Source organism: Trichosurus vulpecula, chromosome 1 (assembly GCF_011100635.1).
Source record: "Trichosurus vulpecula isolate mTriVul1 chromosome 1, mTriVul1.pri, whole genome shotgun sequence".
NCBI lineage: Eukaryota > Metazoa > Chordata > Mammalia > Diprotodontia > Phalangeridae > Trichosurus > Trichosurus vulpecula.
In genome coordinates this window covers 527,434,172-527,443,897 of record NC_050573.1, presented here as the reverse complement: position 1 = coordinate 527,443,897, position 9,726 = coordinate 527,434,172, and positions in this window count along the sequence as shown.

The window sequence follows — 9,726 nt, the reverse complement described above, 5'->3', positions numbered from 1 at the left end:
TAATGATGAAGTCAGACATTTAATGGAATCAAAGATTTAGATAGAGCTAGAAGGGATTTTAGGGGTCACCTAGTCCAGGGGGTCTTATTCCATTGATCAAAATTCCCATTTCCTCATCTATAAAATGATGATAATGCTTTCCCTCATAGGATTGTTGTGAGAAAATCCTCTTGAACTTTCCTTGTAATCTTCCAGCTGCCATATAATTGTTGGCTACTTTTATCATGTGTGAAAACATTTTTGTAATGGTAAAGCACCAGGCAAACATGAGTTGGTGATGTTATTGGCATGGAGAACTCCCCCTATCATGATAGTCAGTGACTTAGCAAATGAGTTGTAGAGAGTTACAGTGAGCAGACACATAGAGGTAAAGTAACTTGCCCAGAGTTACACAGTGTCTGTGTTAGGATTTGAATCTAGGTCTTTGGATTTCCAAGCCCAGCATCCTATCCATGGCACCAGGGCTGTCTCTGGCCTTAAATTTAGTAGCAGGAAAAATATATATATTCTTGCAAAGATTTTTCTGGTCTTCAGGGTATGGGACAAAGTGACTGGTTTTGGTTTTAATTTTCTTTTGTTTTCTTTCAGGAATGGACGCAGCAGTTAGATTATTAAGGACACATAGGGCAGTCTATTGTGTGGTTTTTTCCAGCTTTAAGACTAAAAACATTTTCGTCTCTTAGCCTGCTTGGAGGTTCTTAGGACAAGGTGGTTGTCTTAGAAATCAAGTGACTCTACACAATTCCAATCTCAAAAACATGTCTCCCTTAATGGAGTTTTGTATCAGGGACATGTTTTGCTATATTTCAGAGCATTTTTCTTATGGCCCAGCATAGATGACTATCATAGGCAGTCTAGAGTGGGAGTGGAAAGAGCACTGGGCTTGCAGTCAAGTGAGACATAATTTGAGTTTCAATCCCTTCTCTGACATTTACTAGTTGTGTGACCCTAGACAAGTCACCTAACCTCTCTAAATCTCACTTTTCCTATCTGCAAATTAGGCATAATAATATTTGTAGTGTCTAACTTTCAGGGTTGCCATATGGGTCAAATAAGATAAGACATAGTATGAACTTTGCAGATCTTAAAGCAATATAAAAATTTCAGCTGTGTTTATTATTACTCCAAAAGGCTCCAATGTGTTATAATTTTAGAAACATTTACTAAGTGTACTGTACTGCCTGCTGGAAGAAATATACAGCCAATCAGCAACAACGTATAGCAGCATCAGAAAGAAAAGTATAGCATTTTACAGGAGAAGGGAAATAGAAAGAGGGGCATCAGCCAAGGGTGAAAGAGAGATTATTTGGAATGCAAGTATCAGGATCTGTTAATGGAATAAGAAAGCATTCTTTGTTCAAGGGCAGGAGATAAGAGGAAGAGACCAAATAATTTTACAATTCTAAAAGAAGTGTTTTTTTGGACAAAACCTGAAGTAACTCTTTTCCAAAGAATGTAAGTGGTTATTACAACAGTGGATGAAACTATCTGCTTAACTGAGTGCCTTGGTTGGGAGATTTCTACTTTGTTACATCATTAAGATGCTGCAAAATATTTGTAGCTCCTACTTTTCTTCCACACTTATATAGTACTTTGCATACCATATCACAAAATCATGAAATATTTGGAAGTCATAACTGGATTAAACTTTTATTTTTTAATAATAAGTTGACTTTCTATTTTTTGTTTTCAACATTCACTTCCTTAAGTTTTGAATTTTCTCCCTCTCTCTCCCGTCCTCTCCCCAAGATATAGGCTCTACATATACATTCCCATTAAACATATTTTCACATTAGTCGTATAGTATAGAAGAATTAGAAAAAAATAGGAGAAACCATGAAAAAGAAAAAAACAAAACAAAACAAAAAAGAAAATAGTCTGCTACTATCAGCATTCAGGCTCCATATTTCTTTCTCTGGATGTAGATGGCATTTTCCATCACGAGTCTTTTGGAATTGCCTTAGGTCCTTGCATGGCTGAGAAATGCTAAGTCTATCAAAGTCAGTCATCACACATTCTGGCTGTTACTGTGTACAATGTTCTCCTGCTTTTGCTTACTTCACTCAGCATCAGTTCATATAAGTCTTTCCAGGATTTCTGAAGTCTGTCTGCTCATCATTTCTCATAGCACAATAATATTTCATTACATTCATATGCCACAACTTGTTCAGCCATTTCCCAATTAATGGGCTTCCCCTCACTTTCCAGTTCTTTGCCACCACAAAAGGAGCTGCTATAAAAATTTTTGTACAGATGGGTCTTTTTCCCATTTTTATAACATTTGGGATACAGTCCTAGAAGGGGTATTGCTGGGAGAAAGGGTATGTGCATTTTTATACCCTTTGGGCATAGTTCCAAATTGCTCTCCAGAATGGTTGGATCAGTTCACAACACCACCAACAATGAAGTAGTGTTCCAATTTTCCCACATCTCCAACATTCATCATTTTCCTGTTTTGTCATGTTAGCCAATCTGATAGGTATGATGTGGCACCTCAGAGTTGTTCTGGTTTACAATTCTCTAAACAATAGTGATTAAAGAGCATTTTCTATTTGACTATAGATAGCTTTAGTTTCTTCCCCTGAAAACTGCCTGTTCATATCCTTTCACCATTTCTCAGTTGAGGAATGACTTGTATTCTTATAAATTTGACTCAATTCTCTATGTATTTTAGAAAAGAGGCCTTTATAAGAGACACTGGTTGTAAAAAATCTTTCCCAGTTTTCTGCTTCCCTCCTTGCTTCCCTTCCCTAATCTTGGCTGCATTGGTTTGTTTGTGTAAAAACTTGCCAATTTAATGTAATCAAAATTATCCATTTTGCACTTCATAATGTTCTCTTTCACTTGTTTGATGATAAATTCTTGCATTCTCCTTAAATCTGAAAGATAAACTATTCCTTGCTTCCCTAATTTGTTTATAGTATCAGCCTTTATATTTAAATCATGTACCCATTTGGACTTTATTTTGGTATATAGTGTCAGATGTTGATTTATGCCCAGTTTCTGCCATACTATTTTTCAGTTTTCCCAGAAGTTTTTGTCAAATAGTAATTTCTTATCCCAGAAGCTGGGGTCTTTGGGTTTATCAAACAGCAGATTGCTATAATCATTGACCACTGTGTCTTGGGTACCTAACCTATTACACTGATCTACCTTTCTATTTCTTAGCCAGTACCAAGTAGTTTTGGTGGTTGCTGCTTTATTATACAATTTAAGGTCTGTTTTGAGTAGGCCAACTTCCCTAGCATTTCTTTTCATTAATTACCTTGATACTCTGGACCTTTTGTCCTTCCAGATGAATTTTGATATTATTTTTTCTAGCTCTTTAAAATAATTGTTTTGTAGTTTGATTGGTATGGCACTGAATAAGTAAATTAATTTAGGTAGAATTATCATTTTTATTATTTTAGTTCAGCCCACCCATGAGCAACTGATGTTTTTCCAATTCTTTAGGTCTGACTTTATTTGTGTGAAAAGTGTTCTGTAATTATGTTCATATAGTTCCTGGGTTTGTTTTGGCAGGTAGACTCCTAAATATTTTATAATGTCTACAGTAACTTTAAATGGAATTTTTCTTTCTATCTCTTGCTCTTGGGATTTGTTAGCAATATATAAGAATGCTGAGGATTTATGTGGGTTTATTTTATATCCTGAGACTTTGCTAAAGTTTATTATTTCAAGTACTTTTTTACTTGATTCTCTAGTATTCTCTAAGCATATCATCATACCGTTTTCAAAGAGTGATAACTTACTTTCTTCTTTGCCTATTATAATTCTTTCAGTTTCTTTTTCTTCTCTTATTGCTAAAGCTAATGTTTCTAGTACCATATTCAATAACAGGGGTGATAATGGACATTCTTGTTTCACCCTCCATCTTAGTGGAAATGCATCTAGCTTATCCTCATTACATATAATGCTTGCTGATGTTTTGAGGTAGCTGCTACTTATCATTTTAAGGAAGGCTCCATTTAGTCCTATGCTCTCTAGTGTTTTTAATAGGAATGGGTGTTGTATTTTGTCAAAAGCTTTTTCAGCGTCCATTGAGATAATCATGTGGTGTCTGCTAGTTTTGTTGTTGATATGACCAATTATGCTGATAGTTTTCCTAATATTGAACCAACCCTGGATTCCTGGTATAAATCCTACCTGATTAAAGTGTATTATTTTCATGATAAATTGCTGTAATCTTTTTGGTAATATTTTTATTTAAAATTTTTTCATCCATCTTCATTAGGGAAATTGGTCTATAATTTTCTTTCTCTGTTTTGGCTTTTCCCAGTTTAGGTTTCAGTACCATATTTGTATCATAAAAAGAATTTGGTAGTACCCCTTCTTCACCTATTTCCCCAAATATCTATATAGTGTTGGAATTAATTGTTCTTTAAATGTTTGATAGAATTTGCTTGTAAATCCATCTTGCCTTGGAAATTTTTTCCTAGGACATTCATTGATGGCTTGTTCAAATTCTTTTTCTGAGATGGGGTTATTTAAGTATTTTAATTCCTCTTCTGTTAATCTGGACAATTTATATTTTTGTTAATATTCATCCATTTCACTAAAATTGCAAAATCTGTTGGCAGACTGTTCGGCAAAATAGTTTTTAATTATTGGTTTAATTTCCTCTTCATTGGTGGTGAATTCACCCTTTTCATCTTTAATATTGGTAATTCATTTTTCTTCTTTCTTTTTTGAATCAAATTTACCAATGGTTTATTTTATTATTTTTTTCATAAAACCAGCTCTTAGTTTAATTTATTACTTCAACAGTTTTCTCAATTTCAATTTTCTTAATCTCTCCTTTGGTTTTCAGTATTTCTAATTTGGTGTTTAATTGGGGATTTTCAATTTGTTCTTCTTCTAGCTTTTTCAGTTGCATGCCCAATTCATTGATCTCCTCTTTTTCTAGTTTATTCATGTAAGCATTCAGAGATATAAACTTCCCCTAAGAACTGCTTTTGCTGCATCCCATAAGTTTTCATATGTTGTTTCATTATTGTCCTTATCTTGAGTGAAGTTATTGATTGTTTCTATGACTTGTTTGACCCACTCATTCTTTAGTATTAGATTATTTAGTTTCCAATTAATTTTTAGTCTATCTTTCCATGGTCCTTTATTACAAATAATTTTTATTGCATCATGATCTGAAGAGGATGCATTGACTATCTCTGACTTTCTGCATTGGATTGTGAGGTTTTTATGTCCTAGTACATGATCAGGTTTTGTGTATGTGCCATGTACTGCTGAGAAATAGGTATATTCCCTTCTATCTCATTTCAGTTTTCTCCAGAGGTCTATCATATCTACGTTTTCTAAATTTCTATTCACTTCCTTAACTTCTTTCTTGTTTACTTTGAGGTTAGATTTATCAAGTTCAGAGAAGGGGAGGCTGAGGTGCCACACTAGCATAGTTTTGCTGTCTATTTCTCCCTGCAAGTACCTTAATTTTTCCTCTAAGAATGTGGATTCTATACTACTTGGTGCATATATGTTTAGTAATTATATTACTTCATTGTGTATAGTGCCTTTTAGCAGGATATAGTTTCCTTCCTTATCTCTTTTAATTAGATCCATTGTTGATTTTGTTATGTCTGAGATGAGGATTGCTACCCTTGCTTTTTCTACTTCAACTGAAGCATAATATATTCTACTCCAGCCTTTTACCTTTACCCTCTGTGTGTCCCCCTGTTTCAAATGTTTCTTGTAAACAACATATTTTAGGATTATGGTGTTTAATCCGTTCTGCTATCTGCTTTCATTTTATGGGAGAGTTCATCCCATTCACAATTATGATTACTATCTGTTTTTTTTTTCTCCATCTTATTATCCCCCACCCCCATGTATGCTTTTATTTCTCCCTTCTCCCATTTTCTCCCCAAAAGAGTTTTGCTTTTGACCACTGCCCCTCAATCTTCCCTCCCTTCTATCAGTCCCCCTCTCTTTTCTTTTCTTTTTCCCTTACTACTTATTTCCTCCCTTCTAATCATCCTCTCCCTTTTCTTTTCCCTTTCCCCTCCTACTGCATGTAGGACAAGTTAGATTTCTATACGTAAATGAGTATATTGTTCCCTCCTTGAATCAAATCCGATGAGAGTAAATTTCAGACAATGCTTATCTCCCTCCATTCTTTCCCTCTACTATAATATGTTTTTGTGCCTCTTCATGTGATGAAATTTGCCTTTTTTTGCCTCCTCCTTTCCTCTTCTCCCATTACAATCCCTTTGCACCCCTTAATGAAGGTTTTGTAATTATACCCACACCTTCTGTCTGTGAATATTCCTTTTAAATGTCGTAATAAAGATACAATTCTCAAAATTTACAAGTATCCTCTTCCCACATAGAGGTGTAAACAATTTGCTCTTTTTGAATAACTTTTTTTTCCTTCCTATTTACCTTTTTACACCTCTCTTGAGTCTTATATTTGAAGATCAAACTTTCTATTGAGCTCTGGTCTTTTCATCAGAAAGGTCTAGAAGTCCCCTATTTCATTGAATATCCATCTCTTTGCATAAAAGTTTATGCTCAATTTTCCTGGGTAGTTTATTCTTGATTGTAATCCAAGCTTCTTTGCCTTACAGAACATCATATCCCAAGCCCTCTGATCTTTTAACGTAGAAGCTTCAAGGGCCTTTGTGATCCTCACTGTCATCCCACAATATTTGAATTGTTTCATTCTGGCTGCTTGAAGCATTTCTTCTTTGACCTGATGATTCTGGAATTTGGCTACAATATTCTTTAGTGTTTTCAATTTGAAATCTATTTCAGGGGTTAATTAGTGGATTCTATGGATGAATATTTTGCTCTTTACTTCTAGGACTCTGGGGAAGTTTTCCTTGATGATTTCTTGAAAAATACTGTCCAGGTTCTTTTTCTCATCATGGCTTTCCGGCAGATCAATAATTCTTAAATTATCTCTCCTGGATGTATTTTCCAGGTCAGGTGTTTTTCCAATGAAGTATCTTATGTTTTATTCTATTTTTTCATTCTTTTGATTTTGTTTGACTGATTCTTGACACCTCATGGAGTCATTAGCTTCTACTTGCCCAATTCAATTTTTACAGAGTTGTTTTCTTCAGTTAACTTTTGTACCTCCTTTTCCATTTGGCCAATTTTACTTTTTAAGGAGTTGTTTTCTTCAGTTAGCTTTTGTATTCCCTTTTCCATTTTGCCAATTTTATTTTTTTAAGGAGTTCCTTTCTTCAATGATTTTTTTCCCATTTTGTCAATTGTATTTTTAAACGGATTGTTCAATGTTTCTTATACCACTCTAATCTGACTTTTAAAATCCTTATTGAATTCATCCAAGAAGGCTTTTTGGTGTTGGGACCAGTTCATATTCCCCTTTGAGGTTTCAGATGTGGGTATAGTGACAATGCTTTCCTCTTCTAAATTCGTATTTTGATCTTCCCTGTTCCCATATTAAGAATCTATGGTCCTTGCTCATTGTGTTTGCCTTTTTCCTGGCTTTTAAAGTGGCCCTCTGCTTCTGGGGCACAGGGAGCTCTGTCTCATGCTTCTTGTGCTGGAGGCTAGGGGCCTGGTTACTGGCTTTTTGTGCTAGGGTTTCCAGTTCTGGCAGCTGGAAGCTGTATAATGCTATAGCTTACCTAGTGCTGAGCTCCAGCTAGCTGGTGTGTGCTGAGGCTAGGTAAAGTTTTTCTGCATTTTCCTGGGGTTATTCTGACACACACAGTGTGAGGTGTTGGGGGAGGGGTGGTCTGGCCATAGGAGCTCTCCCCAAGGGCCATGCTAAGGCATGGGTAGGCTCCATTGCTGGTGGATGCCCATCCTGGTGGTTCTCTGTGCTGGTGTCTGCCAATTCCCCTGGTTGTGTGAAGGCATGTGGGTGGTCCTAGTGTTGGCACTTGCCTGCTTTACCACCCTGGGGCTCAGGATCTCCTGCTGGTTTGCTGAGGTGGGATTTGCTGCTGGCTTTCCTGGATGCCTCCCGTCCTGTACTTTTTCCTTTCAGCCACAGCAAGAGTGACCTTTTCTGTTCATCCCCCTAGTCTCCTGAGCTAAAAAAATCCTGCTGCACCCTGTCTGTCTGATGCCTTCACTGTTCCAGGATTTTTGCCAGGGTGGTATTTTCTGGGTTTTTCAAGGTCAGTAAAGGAGAATGAAAACAACTTACTGCTTACTCTGCCAACTTGGCTCTTGGAAGTCCATCCGGTTTGGATTTCTTTTTTTTATTCAAAGTTTTTTTTTTCTCTCTACAGTATCTCTGGGGCCTACAGCCTGGATGTCATCACCAGCATTTTTTTTTGGCCTGGACATCAACTGCATTAAAGACACTCTGCTTACTCCCAACTTCAGGCTTTGTATAGTTCCACAAGAGTAAGTCAATTTCTCAGAGTAGGAGAATAATCCAATATTCAAGTAAAATTAAAGACACTTGATAGCACTGTTCCAGGCACAAAGCATAGAATGCATTTCTCATGTCAGTGAAAAATCCTTAATTTCCTGAGCCACCTGGGTGGCTTAGTGGCTAGAATGATGTACTTGGAGTGAGAAAGAACTGATTTCAAGCCTTGGTTCAGACTAGCTGGGTAAGTTGGCCTAAGCTCTCTATAAAATGGTTACAATAATAGCCCCTACCTCATAGGGCTGTTGTGAGACTCAAATGAGATAATATGTGCAAAATGCTTTGCAAATCTTTAAGCACTATATATGTGCTGGCTGTCATTATCACTATGACGTTGTATTTTGGCAGAACATTTGGACGGACAAATTGGGAAATCGATCCAATCTAAAAGGGATTTATTAAAGGTCTGCTGTGCAAGGCATGGTGGAATATGCTTTGGATATAAAGACAAAACCAAACCAAACAAAAGAGTCTCTACCTTCAAGGAACTTATTTTCCATAAGGGATTGGTATCACCATTGTTGTTCAGTCATTTCAGTCATGTCTGACTCTCCATTACTCCGTTTGGAGTTTCCTTGGCAAAGATACTGGTTTTGTTTGCCATTTCCTTGTCCAATTCATTTTACAGATGAGGAAACCAAGGCAACAAGGATTAATTAACTTGCCCAGGGTCATTCAGCTGGTAATTGTCTGAGGCTGGATTTGAACTCAGGTCTTCCATCTCCAGGACCATTGCCCTATCCACTGTGCAATGTAGCTGACCTTTTACAGGAGACGCAACATACAAATTTTGTATGTACTTTGTTCACATTTTACATTTAAATATCTGTGTATATGGTTTTTCTACCAATAGAATGTCAGCTTCTTGAAGGCAAGCACAGTTTTTCTTTTTTATCCGTATCCCTAACATTTTATGGTCTTTGTGTATTTTGTTGGTACTTAATAGTTTGTTGAATGAATACACATGACGAGAGAAAAGAGAAATCACTCACACACATGCATGGCAGAGTGATCAAACATGGCCTTCTGTAGGAGATGGAACATAAACTGAGCCTTGAAGGAAACCAAGGATTTTCAGAAAATGAAATGAGGAGGAAATGAATTCTGGGAACCAAGGGATATATAGGCATGGAGGTGAGAGATGGAGGGCCAAATTCAGGGAATGGATTGAAAGCTAGGCTAGTTTGACTAGAATGTAGGAGCCATAAACCACCCGCCAGGGCCATGGTTTTTGCCACCATTGTTTCCATTTAGAAAAGGCATCATTACATAGAGAATGAAAAAATTCTGGCATGGGAGACAGGCTCATTAAAAATCATCTATTGAATCCTTGGATTCAGGGTTGCAAATCATTATTTTTGAAA